Genomic DNA, 20,194 nt, shown 5'->3' with positions numbered 1-20,194 from the left:
AGCATCCCCGTCAAGGAAGCAAGCAAAGAGTGGCTGATGTACTTTCATGGTGCTTTTTCGCTGCAAGGCGCCGGCGCGGGCGTGCTACTTGTTGCACCCACCGGAGAGCACCTCAAGTACGTAGTCCAGATGCACTTTCCCAAGGAGCAAGCAACGAACAATACCGCAGAGAATGAAGGTTTGCTTGCCGGTCTCAGGATCGCAGCAGACCTTGGGATCAAGAAGCTCATTGTCAGGGGTGACTCACAGCTTGTCGTCCGCCAAGTAAACAAGAATTATCAGAGTCCGTTGATGGAAGCTTACGTTGATGAAGTGAGAAAGCTAGAAGAGCACTTTGACGGCCTACAAATGGAATATGTTCCAAGAGCTCAGAATGACATTGTCGATGGCCTGTCGAAGTGCGCTGCACTTAAGTTACCTGTGGAACCAGGGATCTTTGTGCTCAAGCTGACTCAACCATCCGTAACGCCATCAATAGGATAGAGCAAGAAGAGGAAGTTGATTTCTGGTGACTATTTTCCGGCAGAGCTCCCCGAAGCCGCCGCTAAGAAGGTCCTCAGGATCAACACCAAGAGTGCTGAGGGGCAGTCTGCTCCGGCAAGCCCTAGGGTTTGTTCCGTTGAAGCAGACGCTCCCGACAAGTTTTGCTCCGGCGAGCTTGCCGGGGAACATCAAGCTCCGGCTGAGCCACAGGTTCTCGCAGTAGAAGCGGATGTTCCCACAGCAGCAGAAGTGCCTTCAGTCCTTGTTGTCGAGCCGCAAGCTCCAGCATGGGCACAGCAGATTGTCCGTTTCCTTCAGACAGGAGAACTTCCCGAAGAGCAAGAAGAAGCGGAAAGAGTAGCCCGGCAGTCAAGTATGTACCAGTTTGTCGACAACACACTGTACAGAAGAAGACTCAACGGTGTGAAATTGAAGTGTATTCACAGGGGAGACGGACAAAAGCTGTTGGCGGAGATACATGGAGGCATATGTGGTCACCACATTGGTGCAAGAGCACTTGCCGGCAAAGCGTTCCGGCAAGGTTTCTTTTGGCCGACGGCCCTCCAGGATGCAACTGCACAAGTAACCAAGTGTGAAGCGTGCCAGTTCCATCCAAGCAGATACACCAGCCAGCTCAAGCTCTCCAGACGATCCCTTTATCCTGGCCATTTTCGGTCTAGGGGCTCGACATCCTCGGCCCCTTTCCCCGAGCTGTCGGGGGCTTTGAGTACTTGTACATTGCATCGACAAGTTCACAAAGTGGCCGGAAGTGGAAGCAGTGAGGAAGTTGACAGCACAGTCAGCAGTCAAGTTCTTCAGGTCGATTGTTTGCCGCTTCGGGATCCCTAACAGGATCATCACCCACAACGGCACACAATTCACGAGCCGCACCTTCATGCAGTACGTCAAAGATCTTGGCGCCAAGGTCTGCTTCGCTTCTGTTGCTCATCCGAGAAGCAACGGTCAAGCAGAGAGGGAAAATGCTGAAGTGCTGCGCGGGCTAAAGACCAGGACTTTCGACAGGCTGTGCAAGTGCGGAAGGAACTGGATTGAGGAGTTGCCGGTGGTTCTTTGGTCGATCAGGACGACGCCAAATCGAGCCACTGGCCAGACACCTTTTGCTCTAGTCTATGGAGCAGAGGCAGTTCTCCCCACGAAACTCGTATACGGGTCACCTCGAGTGCTCGCTTATGATGAGCTTGAGCAAGAGCAGCTGCGACAAGATGACGCGCTGCTCCTTGAGGAAGACCGTCTTCAGGCTGTTGTACGAGCTGCTCGATACCAGCAAGCTTTGCGCCGCTACCATAGCCGCAAAGTTAATGCCAGAAGTTTCGAGGAAGGCAACCTTGTTCTTCGGCGCGTTCAGTCCGCCAAGAATTCCAACAAGTTGACGCCAAAGTGGGAAGGCCCTTACCGGGTGAAACGAGTCACTAGGCCTGGCGCTGTCCGCCTTGAGACCGAAGATGGCATTCCGGTGAGCAACTCCTGGAACATTGAGCATCTTCGTAAGTTTTACCCGTAAGGCGCGGTTGCCGGAACCTGTTCCGGCAACCACCTTTTGTACAAGTCTTGCCGATGTTGCATGTAATCCTTTGTACAAAGTCGGGCATAGAACCCGTGCATAAGTAAAGCTCATGTGCTCCGCACATCTTGTCAATTTCATGCTTTCTATTTTTTGCATGCGTTATCTGACACTTTGTGCAGCACCTACCCCCGGTAAGCAATAACGAGCCGTAAGGCTCCATATCTTTATTTTATCTTCTTTCTTTTTCTCAAAAAGGAAAGGAAGGTTCCCTCGCACACAAGTTTGCCGGGGGGAAAGGAGAAGATAATGGTGTGGATCAGGCATCGTTCAAGGAAGTTTCACCTTACCGGAAAGCAAACGACAGAAAAGCTAAGTTGCCAAAGTTTGAGCAATCAGTTTTAAATTTTTAAGTTATCTTCCTCGAACGACCGTACTTTGTATGGAAAACCTGTGCGCGGAGGAACCAACTCGTAGCTAGTTTGTGCCCTTACTTTGTTTCGAGTCCGCTCAACAACTTAAGTGAGCTGCGGCTAGTTGCGACAAGGTTTCTTATCGGTAGCAGCACCGCCGGCAGGCTGCTGACGTCCCGCACTCAGCGCTCGCGGCTAAGGTGCCTGCACCGACAAGTTCCCTAAAAGCGTAGGGCAAAAACATACAAAGGAAGGAATCAAGTAAAGGAAATAACACAGCAATCTCTACTCAAAATAGAGTTATATTACAAGATAACTTGTCGCAGCTCTAACAGATTGTTCTCATGACATGTCTAGCAGCGACAAGGAAAAAGAGAAAACGGGCGGCCTAGTCTACGCGATCGCCCTCAACCCTCTTGAGCTCGCTCACCTTGTCCACAATGGGTGCGACAAGGGCCTTGAGCGCTTCCAGATCAGCATCCGGCGGCAGGGACCTGAGGACGTTGGTGAGGTTGAGGCCTGGGTTGCGGAAGGCCACCTTCACCAGCACCTTTTGAAGAACTCCCGCGCAGATCTTGCGCGACTCGTCGGCCAGCTGCTTTGGGATCTTCTCCCGGAGTCGCTGGAGGGCCGTCGCCACGCCTTTGAAGAACAAGCTGAGCTTGGCGCTGGGTTGGAGGTGCTCGTCGGAAGAATACCCGAGGTCCTCCATCCCCAGCTGCGCCAGCTCCCCGTCGATGGCTGCGGCAACATTCACGAGACCCTCGGTCCAATGCTCCACAGTCTCCCTAAAAGAATTCTGGGCGGCAGTAGCACTCGCCAGCAGCGCCTCGTCGGCCTTGATCTTCTCCTTCAAGGCCACCTCCTGCTCCCTCGCGCCGTCCAGCGTCTCGGTCAAAGTGGCCAGCTTCAACCCAAGATCTGCGTTGGAGTCCTTGGCGGCGCTAAGCTCTTTGCTCCTCTCGGCGAGAAGACCCTGCAGCTCGCCATGAGCGACGGCGTCCTTCTCGCGCTCACGCTTGAGCGCGGCAAGCTCCTCGCCGCTCGCCTTGAGATCGGCCTCCAGCTGCGCCACTTTCGTCTCCAGTTCCTTCTTGGCGGCCACGGCAGCTGCGGCAGCATCCTTCGCTTCCTTGATAGCCCCGCCAATTGCTTGCTCGCGCGCGGCAAGCTCCGCCTCGTGGCTGTCAAGGTTGACCTTGCGCTGCGCCAACTCACCTTCCTGCGCAGACAGCTTCTCGGCAGCGAGCCGCTGTTGCTCCTCAACTTCAGCCTTCGCGAGGAGGAAAGCTTTCCGCTCCTCGGCAACCTGCTCCCGCTCCTCCGCCAGGGATTGGAGAGTTTCTTGCCTGAGACCCCGGAGCTCCTCAGCGCGTTTCTCAATGTCCACCCCCGCCCTCGCGACAAGCGCTTCTCGGGATTCCAGCTTGGCTTGTCGGGCACGGTAAAGCAACAACAGCTTCCGCAGTAGCCGCTCTTCCTCAGACTCGTCGCTGCTGCTGCTTGGCGCGTCGACCAGCGTCAGCCCAGCGGAGGAGAGCACCTCTCCATCCAAGATCTCTCCTTCGACCGGCGCCCTGGAGCTTGACGCCCAGGGGAGCTTGATGAAGATGCCGTCGCCGGCCTTCAAATAGGCGCCGGGCTGGGGCTCTTCGGAGCCTGGCGCTGCAGCAGCGGCGGAGGGATCGGCGGTTGGCGTAGCGCCTGGCGCTCCTGCGGCCTCGGGGCCGTCAATGCGATCGCCGGATCCCTCGCCAGCTTCTGCGGCGGCAGCTTTGGCGGCCTCTTCGCCGGCGGGATCATCAGCGCCGGCTTCTCCTTCGGTGGCGACGGCGTCGTCAGTATTGATGCGCGCGTTCTCCTCGCCGGCGACCTCGGTTTCCATTGGCTCTGTGGCAGATGGATCTGACGAACGGAGAAAGGAGAAAAGTCAAGCAAATACTCAAAAAGAAAATCAGAAGAAGAAGAACCCAAGGGAAGTTTTAAAGCAAGAGGATTACCTGTGCTAGGATCTGCAGTCGTGGTCTCAACCACCGGAGGGTCGCCCGTGTTGTCGCTTGCCGGAGAACTGCCCCTTGCAGGAGAATTCTCCCTTGCCAGAGAACGCTCCCTTGCCGGGGAATCCTCCCTTGGCGGTGTAGTCGAAGCAAATGGCACTTCGGGAGCGGCTTCCGGGCACTCTTGGTGAGGCTGCTCTGCTACTACACAAACCAACAGTCAGATATCAGCAAAGAAAGAGCACCTGTGCGCGCCTGACAGCAGAAAGTGAACCATATACTTACGCTGGGGGCTGCTTTGAGGAATGCTTGCCGGGTCCGGCAAGGTGGTTTCGGACATGTCCCCTGCCGTCGCAATGGGATCATCCTCGATGACAATCACCGGGGCCTTGGCTCTCTTCGCCGCTCTCTGGGCCAGCGTCCTGAAAAGGAATAGGTTCAGAGTAAAGCAAATCAGATACAAGACAAAGCCACAAATTTGAAGAGTTACAAGTATAGCAAAGAATCTTACTCTTCTTCTTCCTCGTCGGAGCTGAGCCCGGAGAGATCGAAGTCCGGCTCGCCTCCGGTGCGACGAGGTGGAGGAGTAGGTTCCCTTGTCCGCTTGGCAGGAGCAGTAGCGGTGAACCGGGAAGACCCCGCTCCAGTTGCCGCAGCGGCGTGAGGCGCTCCCGCGGCAACAGTGCTTGCCGCGGTAGAGCGTGTCGCGCGGCACGATGGCTGTTGACCCGTCTGCCGCCCCACTACGTCCACGGCCTTGCGGAGACGCCTTCTTGGTGGAGCTGGGGGCTCCGCTGGCGGCAAGCTGTCTGAAGGTTCGGGACCAACAAGCTCTCCCTCGCCGGGCTCGCTCGACTCATCTTCGGGCCCGACAAGCTCTTCCTCGCCGGCAAACTCCTCGCGCTCGGCAAGGCTTGCCGCCTCTGCTGCCTCTGCCTCCTCCACGGTGAAACCAAACTTGCCCGCGGTAGCTGCTGCCGCCACCTCTTCCAGCCTGGTGGCGATGCGCTGCATCTCCGCATCGGTGGTGTCGCGGGTGAGGCTCTTCTGTTCATCAGAGCGAACCGGCACTTCTACCAAGCCGTCAAAGAAATCCCGCACGACGTCGTCCGCAGGCTCTTGCCAGGTTGGAACAATTCCATGCGAATCGCACAGCGGCATCATTGCACGGATGCGGTCGAGCGAGGAGTTGTTGCACAACGGAACGACACCCCTCGGCAACATGAATGGATGTTGAGGATCGCGCTTGAACAGTTCCAGGAGCATCGCGTCCAGCTCCAGGACAGTGAAGTTGAAGTTGACGCCCGGACGCAGCCTCATGATATCCGCCGAGTTCTGGAACTCCCAGGCGGGTCTCCCCCTCTCCCGCAGGGGGCGATGCGGCGGCGAAGAAAATCTGCGCCAACGGCGCCTACGGTGAGCCCGGCAAGCCTGAGGCGAAGGATCCGGGTGACGGCAATCTTCAGCCTATCGTCTTCCGGGGCCACGTTGCTCCAATCGTTGCCGCACGCTATTGGGGCTTGTTGCAGGGCGGTAAATGGCTGCGGGTTCTCCTCGACAATCCAGCACCGTTCTGCTCTCCATTCCTCCCACTTGTTGCGGAGCTCTCCCTCCAGATAAGCTTCCTTCTTGCCGACTCTCGAGATCCAGGCGATTCCGCCGGACAAAGGCTCTCCTCTCTCGACTCGGGGCATAAAGAAGTGGCGAAAAAGAGCTACGTTTGGATGGACTCCGACAAAGTTTTCACAGAGATGTGCGAAAACTGCCATGGTCAGAACAGCGTTGGGGGTGAAGTCAAGGAGGCGGAACCCGTAGGTGTTCATGATGTCACAGAAAAATTCAGAGAAGGGCGGGCAGAGCCTGCAGTAGAAGAACAGCGCAAAGAAGGGGTATCCGTTCGGAGCCAGTTCCGAAGCGGAAGCCGGGAGTACCTTCGTGCGCGGATGCGCTCGCGTCTCCGTCGACCAGAAGAGGTAGTAGTACTCCCTCAGCTCCTTCGCGGCAAGCTGAGGGGGGAAGATGGCCCGCTCCTTTCGCAGCGCCGCGAGCCGCTGCGCGTCGACCGATTTCACGCCCTTCCCCTTGTTGGCTTTTGGAGCCATGGCGGAGGTGGTGGGGGAGATCGACGGTGTTGGTGGTGCTGGTGGCAATGGGAGGCGGAACGCTGCTCTCTTTCAGCTTCGGGAAGAAGGGGGGAGCGGCGGAGATTTGCGAGATTGGAGTAGCAACCGGCGAGATGGGCGAACTGCCCCTGTTTCCCCTGCTTATAAAGAGGAAGGGGGCGGACGTTTCATCCTTCCGAATAAAGAAACCACCCATGATCTCTCCCACGACGCCGCATTCGACGCGTGCCGTTGGGGGAGGGCGCGGTGGATACGGAGTAAGATACGGCGCAACCTAGGCCGCGTGTGCCCGTGCCCTGTCTTGGGCCTGGCCCAACAGCGCTCGGCACCGTGTGTGGCCCAGGCCCGGGGGCTCCTATCGGTGTACTAGAGTAGGGGTACCCTAGTATCCCGAACTTGTGCACGGGCAGTTGCAGCGCCCCGCGGCAGGGCTTGCCGGGTGACCGCCAAGGTCCTCTGTGGTTCTTTTTGGAGCCATTCAAGAACAAAGTATTTAAGCCAAGAAGACAAGGCCCTGGCAAGAGGAGATTGCCGGGAAGGCCAACCAAGGCATCTCAAGGAACTTCCCATGACACGCCATGCGTCCCGGCAAGGCCCGGTGAGCGACAAGCTTCCGGGCGCGACAAGACAACGACCGCGGCAAGGCGCTTGCCGCGGCAAGCCACCACTCTGTACCCGCGCTCTAGCACATCCACCAACGTGTCGCCCTGGGGCCTTTCCAGGCGCGCGTGGCAAGAGGCTGTGCAGCCAGCGGTGCGCGGTGGAAAGCAACGCTGACAAGATAGCCATCGTGGCAAGTGGTGGCGTCCCTGACGGTCCTTTTCTGCACTGTTTGGGCGACGCAGACGGGCATTTAGTGCCTTTGTCCCCTGCCGTCAGGGTTAGGTAGGATACACTGTACATGTAGTTGTACCAACCGCAATTTCCTTTTCCATTTTTGCCCTTGCCTACGTTGCCACCTGTCGGAGACCCCTTGAGCATATAAAAGGAGGCCCATGCGCAACGTAGAGGGGGGTTGGAAACCAGAAAACACTCACGCTCGGTCTCGTGTGTACTGTAGCACTCAGCGCTCCCGAGCAAGAACACAATACAATCAGACAAGCAGCAGTAGGAGTATTATCTCTCCGAAGAGCTCCAAAGCTAGGTAAACTGCTCGTGTGCTTCGCCTCGATCCGCTCTTCGTGCGATCTCTGCCCCCCGCCGAACCGAAAGGGGCTCGGTCCGCCGGCCCCATAGGTGTTCGTGGATCAGCTAATGGGGAACGTAGCAGAAATTCAAAATTTTCCTACGTGTCACCAAGATCTATCTATGGAGAGACCAGCAACGAGTAGAAAGAGAGTGCATCTACATACCCTTGTAGATCGCTAAGCGGAAGCGTTCAAGTGAACGGGGTTGATGGAGTCGTACTCGTCGTGATTCAAATCACCGATGATCCTAGTGCCGAACGGACGGCACCTCCGCGTTCAACACACGTACAGCCCGGTGACGTCTCCCACGCCTTGATCCAGCAAGGAGAGAGGGAGAGGTTGAGAAAGACTCCATCCAACAGCAGCACAACGGCGTGGTGGTGCTGGAGGAGCGTGGCAATCCAGCAGGGCTTCGCCAAGCACCATGGGAGAGGAGGAGTAGGGAGAGAGGTAGGGCTGTGCCAGAACTTCGTGTGTAGCTCCCATGCACCTCCCCACTATATATAGGGGTGGAGGGGCTGGTTTCTTGCCCTCCAAGTCCATTGGGGCGTTGGCCAAGGTGGGAGGAAAGAAATCTCATTATTTCCTTCCCCACCGATTGTTATCCCCCCTTTTTAGGGATCTTGATCTTATCCCTTCGGGATATGATCTTATTCCTTCTAAGGGGGGATCTTGGTGCGCCTTGACCAGGGGTGTGGGGCCTTGCCCCCACTACCCACGTCCATGTGGGTCCCCCCATGCAGGTGGGCCCCACTCCGGAACCTTCTAGAACCTTCCCGGTACAATACCGAAAAATCCCGAACATTTTCCGGTGGCCAAAATAGGACTTCCCATATATAAATCTTTACCTCCGGACCATTCCGGAACTCCTCGTGACATCCGGGATCTCATCCGGGACTCTGAACAACATTCGGTAACCACATACAAACTTCCTTTATAACCCTAGCGTCATCGAACCTTAAGTGTGTAGACCCTACGGGTTCGGGAGACATGTAGACATGACCAAGACGTTCTCCGGTCAATAACCAACAGCGGGATCTGGATACCCATGATGGCTCCCACATGTTCCACGATGATCTCATCGGATGAACCATGATGTCAAGGACTTAATCAATCCCGTATTCAATTCCCTTTGTCTATCGGTATGTTACTTGCCCGAGATTCGATCGTCGGTATCCAATACCTTGTTCAATCTCGTTACCGGCAAGTCACTTTACTCGTTCCGTAACACATCATCCCGTGATCAACTCCTTGGTCACATTGCGCATATGATGATGTCCTACCGAGTGGGCCCAGAGATACCTCTCCGTTTACACGGAGTGACAAATCCCAGTCTCGATCCGCATAAAACAATAGATACTTTCGGAGATACCTGTAGTGCACCTTTATAGTCACCCAGTTACGTTGTGACGTTTGATACACCCAAAGCACTCCTACGGTGTCCAGGAGTTACACGCTCTCATGGTCGAAGGAAGAGATACTTGACATTGGCAAAGCTCTAGCAAATGAACTACACGATCTTTTGTGCTAGTCTCAGGATTGGGTCTTGTCCATCACATCATTCTCCTAATGATGTGATCCCGTTATCAACGACATCCAATGTCCATAGCCAGGAAACCATGACTATCTGTTGATCACAACGAGCTAGTCAACTAGAGGCTCACTAGGGACATATTGTGGTCTATGTATTCACACATGTATTACGATTTCCGGATAATACAGTTATAGCATGAATAAAAGACAATTATCATGAACAAGGAAATATAATAATAATACTTTTATTATTGCCTCTAGGGCATATTTCCAACAGTCTCCCACTTGCACTAGAGTCAATAATCTAGTTCACATCGCCATGTGATTAACACTCACAGGTCACATCGCCATGTGACTAATACCCAAGAGTTTACTAGAGTCAGTAGTCTAGTTCACATCACTATGTGATTAACACTCAATGAGTTTTATGTTTGATCATGTTGCTTGTGAGAGAGGTTTTAGTCAACGGGTCTGAACCTTTCAGATCCGTGTGTGCTTTACAAATCTCTATGTCATCTCCTAGATGCAGCTACCACGCTCTATTTGGAGCTATTCCAAACAACTATTCTACTTGGAGCTATTCTAAATTATTGCTCCATTATATGTATCCGGTCTCTCTACTCAGAGCTATCCGGATAGGTGTCAAGCTTGCATCGTTGTAACCTTTACGACGAACTCTTTTACCACCTCCATAATCGAGAAAATTCCTTAGTCCACTAGTTACTAAGGATAACTTTGACCGCTGTCCTGTGAGCCATTCTTGGATCACTCTTTACCCCTTGACTGACTCATGGCAAGGCACACTTCAGGTGCGGTACACAGCATAGCATACTGAAGAGCCTACATCTTAAGCATAGGGGACGACCTTCGTCCTTTCTCTCTATTCTGCCGTGGTCGAGCTTTAAGTCTTAACTTCATACCTTACAACTCAGGCAAGAACTCCTTCTTTGACTGGTCCATCTTGAACACCTTCAAGATCATGTCAAGGTATGTGCTCATTTGAAAGTATTATTAAGCATTTTGATCTATCCTTATAGATCTTGATGCTCAATGTTCAAGTAGCTTAATCCAGGCTTTCCATTGAAAAACACTTTCAAAATAACCCTATATGCTTTCCAGAAATTCTACGTCATTTCTGATCAACAATATGTCAACAACATATACTCATCAGAAATTCTATAGTGCTCCCACTCACTTCTTTGGAAATACAAGTTTCTCATAAAATTTGTACAAACCCAAATTTTTTGATCATCATCAAAGCATACATTCCAACTCCGAGATGCTCACTCCAGTCCTTCGAAGGATTGCTGGAGCTTTGCATACTTATTAGCATCTTTAGGGATTGACAAAACCTTCCGGTTGTATCACATACAACCTTTCCTCATTAAAATCGTCGAGGAAACAATGTTTAGACATCCTATCTGCAAGATTTCATAAATAATGCAGTAATCGCTAATATAATTCCAACAGACTCTTAGCATCGCTACGAGTGAGAAAATCTCATCGTAGTCAACTCCTTGAACTTGTCGGAAAACATCTTAACGACAAGTCGAGCTTTCTTAATGGTGACATTTACCATCATTGTCCGTCTTCCTTTTGAAATCCATCTGTACTCATTTGCCTTACGACCATCGAGCCGTTCTGCCAAAGTCTACACTTTGTTTTCATACATGGATCCTCTCTCGGATTTTATGGCCTGAAGCCATTTATCGGAATCCGGGCCCACCATCGCTTCTCCATAGCTCGTAGGTTCATTGTTGTCTAGCAACATGACCTTCAAGACAGGATTACGTACCACTCTGAAGTAGTACGCATCCTTGTCATCCTACGAGGTTTGGGAGTGACTTGATCCGAAGTTTCATGATCAATATCATAAGCTTCCACTTCAATTGGTGTAGGTGCCACAGGAACAACTCCCTGTGCCCTGTCACACACTAGTTGAAGAGACGGTTCAATAACCTCATCAAGTCTCCACCATCCTCCCACTCAATTCTTTCGAGAGAAACTTTTCCTCGAGAAAGGACCCGATTCTAGAAACAATCCATATTGCTTTCGGATCTGAATTAGGAGGTATACCCAACTGTTTTGGGTTTCCTATGAAGATGCATTTTATCCGCTTTGGGTTTGAGCTTATCAACCTGAAACTTTTTCATATAAGCGTCGCAGCCCCAAACTTTTAAGAAACGACAACTTAGGTTTCTCTAAACCATAATTCATACGGTGTCATCTCATCGGAATTACGTGGTGCCCTATTTAAAGTGAATGTGGTTGTCTCTAATGCCTAACCCATGAACGATAGTGGTAATTCGATAAGAGAAATCATGGTACGCACCATATCCAATAGGGTGCAACTATGATGTTCGGACACACCAACACATTATGGTGTTCCAGGCGGTATTAATTGCGAAACAATTTCCACAATGTCTTAATTGTGTGCCAAAACTCGTAACTCAGATATTCATCTCTATGATCATATCATAGACATTTTATCCTCTTGTCACAATGATCTGCTACTTCACTCTGAAATTACTTGAACCATTCAATAATTCAGACTTGTGTTTCATCAAGTAAATATACTCAACATTTACTCGAATCATCTGTGAAGTAAGAACATAATGATATTCACTGCATGCCTCAGCACTCATTCGACTGCACACATCAAAATGTGTTACTTCCAACAAGTTGCTATCTTGTTCCATCTTACTGAAAATGAGGCTTTTCAGTCATCTTGCCCATGTGGTATGATTTGCATATCTCAAGTGATTCAAAATCAAGTGAGTCCGAACGATCCATTTGCATGGAGTTTCTTCATGCATATACACCAATAGACATGGTTCGCATGTCTCAAACTTTTCAAAAACGAGTGAGTCCAAAGATCCATCAACATGGAGCTTCTTCATGCGTTTTATACCATTATGACTTACATGGCAGTGCCACAAGTAAGTGGTACTATCATTACTATCTTATATCTTTTGGCATGAAAATGTGTATCACTACGACCGAGATTCAATAAACCATTCCTTTAGGTGCAAGACCATTGAAGGTATTATTCAAAAATAGAGTAACTATTATTCTCCTTAAATGAATAACCGTATTGCGATAGACATAATCCAATCATGTCTATGCTCAACGCAAACACCAATCTCGGTGGTAGAGGGAGCGTGCGATGCTTGATCATATCAACCTTGGAAACACTTCCAACATATATCGTCAGCTCACCTTTAGCTAGTCTCCGTTTATTCCGTAGCTTTTATTTCGAGTTACTAACACTTAGCAACCGAACCGGTATCCAATACCCTGGTGCTACTAGGAGTACTAGTAAAGTACACATTAACATAATGTATATCCAATATACTTCTATCGACCTTGCCAGCCTTCTCATCTACCAAGTATCTAGGGTAATGCTGCTACAGTGGTTGTTCCCCTTATTACAGAAGCACTTAGTCTCGGGTTTGGGTTCAACCTTGGGTTTCTTCACTAGGGCAGCAGCTGAATTGCCGTTTCATGAAGTATCCCTTTGTTCCCTTGCCCTTCTTGAAACTAGTGGTTTCACCAACCATCAACAATTGATGCTCCTTCTTGATTTCTACTTTCACGGTGTCAAACATCATGAATATTTCAAGGATCATCATATCTATCCCTGATATGTTATAGTTAATCACGAAGCTCTAGCAGCTTGGTGGCAATGACTTTGGGGAAACATCACTATCTCATCTGGAGGATCAACTCCCACTCGATTCAAGTGATTGTTGTGCTCAGACAATCTGAGCACAAGCTCAACGATTGAGCTTTTCTCCCTTAGTTTGCAGGCTAAGAAAATCGTCGGAGGTCTTATACCTCTTGACGTGGGCACGAGCCTGAAATCCCAATTTCAGCCCTCGAAACATCTCATATGTTCCGCGACATTTCGAAAACGTCTTTGGTGCCTCTACTTAAACCATTTAATTGAACTATCACGTAGTTATCAAAACGTGTATGTCCGATGTTCGCAACATCGACAAACGACGTTGGGGTTCAGCACACTGAGCGGTGCATTAAGGACATAAGCTTTCTACTGATCGCATAATCGCTACTATCAACTTTCAACTATATTTTCTCTAGGAACATATCTAAACAGTGGAACTAAAGCGCGAGCTTATGACATAATTTGCAAAAGGTCTTTTGACTATGTTCAGGATAATTAAGTTCATCTTATGAACTCCCACGTAGATAGACATCCCTCCGGTCATCTAAGTGATCACATGATCCGAGTTAACTAGGCCGTGTCCGATCATCACGTGAGACGGACTAGTCATCATCGGTGAACATCTTCATGTTGATCGTATCTACCATACGACTCATGCTCGACCTTTCGGTCTCCGTGTTCCGAGGCCATGTCTGCACATGCTAGGCTCGTCAAGTTAACCCTAAGTGTTTTCGCTGTGTAAAATTGTCTTACACCCGTTGTATGTGAACGTAAGAATCCATCACACCCGATCATCACGTGGTGCTTAGAAGCGACGAACTGTAGCAACGGTGCACAGTTAGGGGAGAACACTTCTTGAAATTTTGTAAGGGATCATCTTATTTACTACCGTCGTCCTAAGCAAACAAGATGCATAAACATGATAAACATCACATGCAATCAAATAGTGACATGATATGGCCAATATCATTTTGCTCCTTTTGATCTTCATCTTCGGGGCTCCATGATCATCATCGTCACCGGCACGACACCATGATCTCCATCATCGTGTCTTCATGAAGTTGTCACGCCAACGACTACTTCTACTTCTATGACTAACGCGTTTAGCAATAAAGTAAAGTAGTTTACATGGCGTTCTTCAATGACACGCAGGTCATACAAAAAATAAAGACAACTCCTATGGCTCCTGCCGGTTGTCATACTCATCGACATGCAAGTCGTGAATCCTATTACAAGAACATGATCAATCTCATACATCACATATCATTCATCACATTCTTCTTGGCCATATCACATCACATAGCATACCCTGCAAAAACAAGTTAGACGTCCTCTAATTGTTGTTTGCATGTTTTACGTGGCTGCTATGGGTTCTAGCAAGAACGTTTCTTACCTACGCAAAACCACAACGTGATATGTCAATTGCTATTTACCCTTCATAAGGACCCTTTTCATCGAATCCGTTCCGACTAAAGTGGGAGAGACTGGCACCCGCTAGCCACCTTATGCACCAAGTGCATGTCAATCGGTGGAACCTGTCTCACGTAAGAGTACGTGTAAGGTCGGTCCGGGCCGCTTCATCCCACAATACCGTCGAAACAAGATTGGACTAGTAACGGTAAGCATATTGAACAACATCAACGCCCACAACTACTTTGTGTTCTACTCGTGCAAAGAATCTACGCAATAGACCTAGCTCATGATGCCACTGTTGGGGAACGTAGCAGAAATTCAAAATTTTCCTACGTGTCACCAAGATCTATCTATGGAGAGACCAGCAACGAGTAGAAAGAGAGTGCATCTACATACCCTTGTAGATCGCTAAGCGGAAGCGTTCAAGTGAACGGGGTTGATGGAGTCGTACTCGTCATGATTCAAATCACCGATGATCCTACTGCCGAACGGACGGCACCTCCGCGTTCAACACACGTACAGCCCGGTGACGTCTCCCACGCCTTGATCCAGCAAGGAGAGAGGGAGAGGTTGAGAAAGACTCCATCCAACAGCAGCACAACGGCGTGGTGGTGCTGGAGGAGCGTGGCAATCCAGCAGGGCTTCGCCAAGCACCATGGGAGAGGAGGAGTAGGGACAGAGGTAGGGCTGTGCCAGAACTTCGTGTGTAGCTCCCATGCGCCTCCCCACTATATATAGGGGTGGAGGGGCTGGTTTCTTGCCCTCCAAGTCCATTGGGGCGTTGGCCAAGGTGGGAGGAAAGAAATCTCATTATTTCCTTCCCCACCGATTGTTATCCCCCCTTTTTAGGGATCTTGATCTTATCCCTTCGGGATATGATCTTATTCCTTCTAAGGGGGGATCTTGGTGCGCCTTGACCAGGGGTGTGGGGCCTTGCCCCCACTACCCACGTCCATGTGGGTCCCCCCATGCAGGTGGGCCCCACTCCGGAACCTTCTAGAACCTTCCCGGTACAATACCGAAAAATCCCGAACATTTTCCGGTGGCCAAAATAGGACTTCCCATATATAAATCTTTACCTCCGGACCATTCCGGAACTCCTCGCGACGTCCGGGATCTCATCCGGGACTCCGAACAACATTCGGTAACCACATACAAACTTCCTTTATAACCCTAGCGTCATCGAACCTTAAGTGTGTAGACCCTACGGGTTCGGGAGACATGTAGACATGACCGAGACGTTCTCCGGTCAATAACCAACAGCGGGATCTGGATACCCATGATGGCTCCCACATGTTCCACGATGATCTCATCGGATGAACCACGATGTCAAGGACTTAATCAATCCCGTATTCAATTCCCTTTGTCTATCGGTATTTTACTTGCCCGAGATTCGATCGTCGGTATCCAATACCTTGTTCAATCTCGTTACCGGCAAGTCACTTTACTCGTTCCGTAACACATCATCCCGTGATCAACTCCTTGGTCACATTGCGCATATGATGATGTCCTACCGAGTGGGCCCAGAGATACCTCTCCGTTTACACGGAGTGACAAATCCCAGTCTCGATCCGCATAAAACAATAGATACTTTCGGAGATACCCGTAGTGCACCTTTATAGTCACCCAGTTATGTTGTGACGTTTGATACACCCAAAGCACTCCTACGGTATCCAGGAGTTACACGATCTCATGGTCAAAGGAAGAGATACTTGACATTGGCAAAGCTCTAGCAAACGAACTACACGATCTTTGTGCTATGCTTAGGATTGGGTCTTGTCCATCACATCATTCTCCTAATGATGTGATCCCGTTATCAACGACATCCAATGTCCATAGTCAGGAAACCATGACTATCCGTTGATCACAACGAGCTAGTCAACTAGAGGCACACTAGGGACATATTGTGGTCTATGTATTCATACGTGTATTACGATTTCCGGATAATACAGTTATAGCATGAATAAAAGACAATTATCATGAACAAGGAAATATAATAATAACACTTTTATTATTGCCTCTAGGTCATATTTCCAACACAATTATATAGTTGTGACATGATATGGCCAATATCATATAGCTCCATTGATCTTCATCTTCGGGGCTCCATGATCATCTTGTCACCGGCTTGACACCATGATCTCCATCATCGTGTCTTCATGAAGTTGTCACGCCAACGACTACTTCTACTTCTATGACTAACATTTAGCAATAAAGTAAAGTAGTTTACATGGCGTTATTCAATGACACGCAGGTCATACAAAAAATAAAGACAACTCCTATGGCTCCTGCCGGTTGTCATACTCATCGACATGCAAGTCGTGAATCCTATTACAAAGAACATGATCTCATACATCACAATTCATCATTCATCACAACTTCTGGCCATATCACATCACATGATCAATCGCTGCAAAAACAAGTTAGACGTCCTCTAATTGTTGTTGCATCTTTTACGTGGCTGCAATTGGGTTCTAGCAAGAACGTTTTCTTACCTACGAATAACCACAACGTGATTTTGTCAACTTCTATTTACCCTTCATAAGGGCCCTTTTCATCGAATCCGCTCCAACTAAAGTGGGAGAGACAGACACCCGCCAGCCACCTTATGCAACTAGTGCATGTCAGTCGGTGGAACCGGTCTCACGTAAGCGTACGTGTAAGGTTGGTCCGGGCCGCTTCATCCCACAATACCGCCGAAGCAAGAAAACACTAGTAGAGGCAAGTAATATGACAAAATCCACGCCCACAACAAAATTGTGTTCTACTCGTGCAAAGAGAACTACGCATAGACCTAGCTCATGATGCCACTGTTGGGGAACGTTGCAGAAAATTAAAAATTTTCCTACGGTTTCACCAAGATCCATCTATGAGTTCATCTAAGCAACGAGTCAAGGGAGAGAGTTTGCATCTACATACCACTTGTAGATCACGAGCGGAAGCTAGCCAAGGGGATGGTGATGATGGAGTCGTACTCGAACGTGATTCGGATCACCGATGTCCAAGTGCTGAACGGACAGCACCTCCGCGTTCAACACACGTACGGGACGGGAGACGTCTCCTCCTTCTTGATCCAGCAAGGGGGAAGGAGAGGTTGAGGAAGATTGCTCCAACGGCAGCACGACGGCGTGGTGTAGTTGGTGCAGCAGTACTCCGACAGGGCTTCGCCAAGCATATACGGAGGAGGAGAGGTGTTGGGGAGGGGAGGGGCTGCGCCTTGGCTTGTGTTAAGCTCCCATGCGCCTCCCCACTATATATAGGGGTGGAGGGGCTAGTTTCTTGCCCTCCAAGTCCATTGGGGCGTTGGCCAAGGTGGGAGGAAAGAAATCCCATCATTTCCTTCCCCACCGATTGTTATCCCCCCTTTTTAGGGATCTTGATCTTATCCCTTCGGGATATGATCTTATTCCTTCTAAGGGGGGATCTTGGTGCGCCTTGACCAGGGGTGTGGGGCCTTTCCCCCACTACTCACGTTCATGTGGGTCCCCCCATGCAGGTGGGCCCCACTTCGGAACCTTCTAGAACCTTCCCGGTACAATACCGAAAAATCCCGAACATTTTCCGGTGGCCAAAATAGGACTTCCCATATATAAATCTTTACCTCCGGACCATTCCGGAACTCCTCGTGACGTCCGGGATCTCATCCGGGACTCCGAACAACATTCGGTAACCACATACAAACTTCCTTTATAACCCTAGCGTCATTGAACCTTAAGTGTGTAGACCCTACGGGTTCGGGAGACATGTAGACATGACCGAGACGTTCTCCGGTCAATAACCAACAGCGGGATCTGGATACCCATGATGGCTCCCACATGTTCCACGATGATCTCATCGGATGAACCACGATGTCAAGGACTTAATCAATCCCGTATTCAATTCCCTTTGTCTATCGGTATGTTACTTGCCCGAGATTCGATCGTCGGTATCCAATACCTTGTTCAATCTCGTTACCGGCAAGTCACTTTACTCGTTCCATAACACATCATCCCGTGATCAACTCCTTGGTCACATTGCACATATGATGATGTCCTACCGAGTGGTCCCAGAGATACCTCTCCGTTTACACGGAGTGACAAATCCCAGTCTTGATCCGCATAAAACAATAGATACTTTCGGAGATACCTGTAGTGCACCTTTATAGTCACCCAGTTACGTTGTGACGTTTGATACACCCAAAGCACTCCTACGGTATCCAGGAGTTACACGCTCTCATGGTCGAAGGAAGAGATACTTGACATTGGCAAAGCTCTAGCAAATGAACTACACGATCTTTTGTGCTAGTCTTAGGATTGGGTCTTGTCCATCACATCATTCTCCTAATGATGTGATCCCGTTATCAACGCCATCCAATGTCCATAGCCAGGAAACCATGACTATCTGTTGATCACAACGAGCTAGTCAACTAGAGGCTCACTAGGGACATATTGTGGTCTATGTATTCACACGTGTATTACGATTTTCGGATAATACAGTTATAGCATGAATAAAAGACAATTATCATGAACAAGGAAATATAATAATAATACTTTTATTATTGCCTCTAGGGCATATTTCCAACATCAGCTTCCCCGACAGGCGCCATCGGAAGCAAGGGGGAGAGAGCCCCCCTTCTTCTTATTCTTGCTTGACCTTCTCCCTAGATGGGAGAAGGGTTTCCCCTCTGGTCCTTGGCTCCCATGGCATGGGAGGGGCGAGAGCCCCTCCGAGATTGGATCTATCTCTCTGTTTCTGCGTTCTCAGATTCTGCCCCTTCACTGTTTCTTTTATATCCGGAGATCGATAACTCCGATTGGGGTGAATCTTTCGCCCAGATTTTTCTCATAAAATTAGCTTTCTTGCGGCAAAAGAAGAGCGTCAACCGCCTTACGGGTGGCCCAAGAGAGTGCCAGGCGCGCCCGGGGGGAGGGCGCGCCCCCTATCTCCTGGCCACTTCGGACACCGTTTCGCGTTGATTCTTCCTCTGGAAAATCCCAAATATTCCAAAATAATTCTCTGTCCGTTTTTATCCTGTTTGGATTCCGTTTGATATTGGGTTTCTGCGAAACATAAAACATGCAACAAACAGGAACTGACACTGGGCACTGGATCAATATGTTAGTCCCAAAAAATAGTATAAAAAGTTGCCAAACGTATATGAAAGTTGAAGAATATTGGCATGGAACAATCAAAAATTATAGATACGACGGAGACATATCAGCATCCCCAAGCTTAATTCCTGCTCGTCCTCGAGTAGGTAAATGATAAAAAAGATAATTTTTGATGTGGAATGCTACCTAGCATAATCTTGATCATATGTCTAATCATGGCATGAATATTAAGACACGAGTGATTCAAAGCAATAGTCTATCATTTGACATAAAAACAATAATACTTCGAGCATACCAATAAAGCAATCATGTCTTTTCAAAACAACATGGCCAAAGAAAGTTATCCCTAAAAAATCATATAGTCTGGCTGTTGCTCTATCTTCATTACACAAAGTATTTAATCATGCACAACCCCGATGACAAGCCAAGCAATTGTTTCATACTTTAATAATCTCAAACTTTTTCAACTTTCACGCGATACATGAGCGTGAGCCATGGATATAGCACTATAGGTGGAATAGAATATGATGGTGGAGATATGTGGAGAAGAAAAAAAGGGAGAAAGTCTCACATCAACTAGGCGTATCAACGGGCTATGGAGATGCCCATCAATAGATATCAATGTGAGTGAGTAGGGATTGCCATGCAATGGATGCACTAGAGCTATAAGTGTATGAAAGATCAAAATTAAACTAAGTGGGTGTGCATCCAACTTGCTTGCTCATGAAGACCTCGGGCATTTGAGGAA

The sequence above is a fragment of the Triticum dicoccoides genome, chromosome 3B (assembly GCF_002162155.2).
Source record: "Triticum dicoccoides isolate Atlit2015 ecotype Zavitan chromosome 3B, WEW_v2.0, whole genome shotgun sequence".
Classification (NCBI taxonomy): Eukaryota; Viridiplantae; Streptophyta; class Magnoliopsida; order Poales; family Poaceae; genus Triticum; species Triticum dicoccoides.
This window is presented reverse-complemented; position numbering follows the sequence as displayed.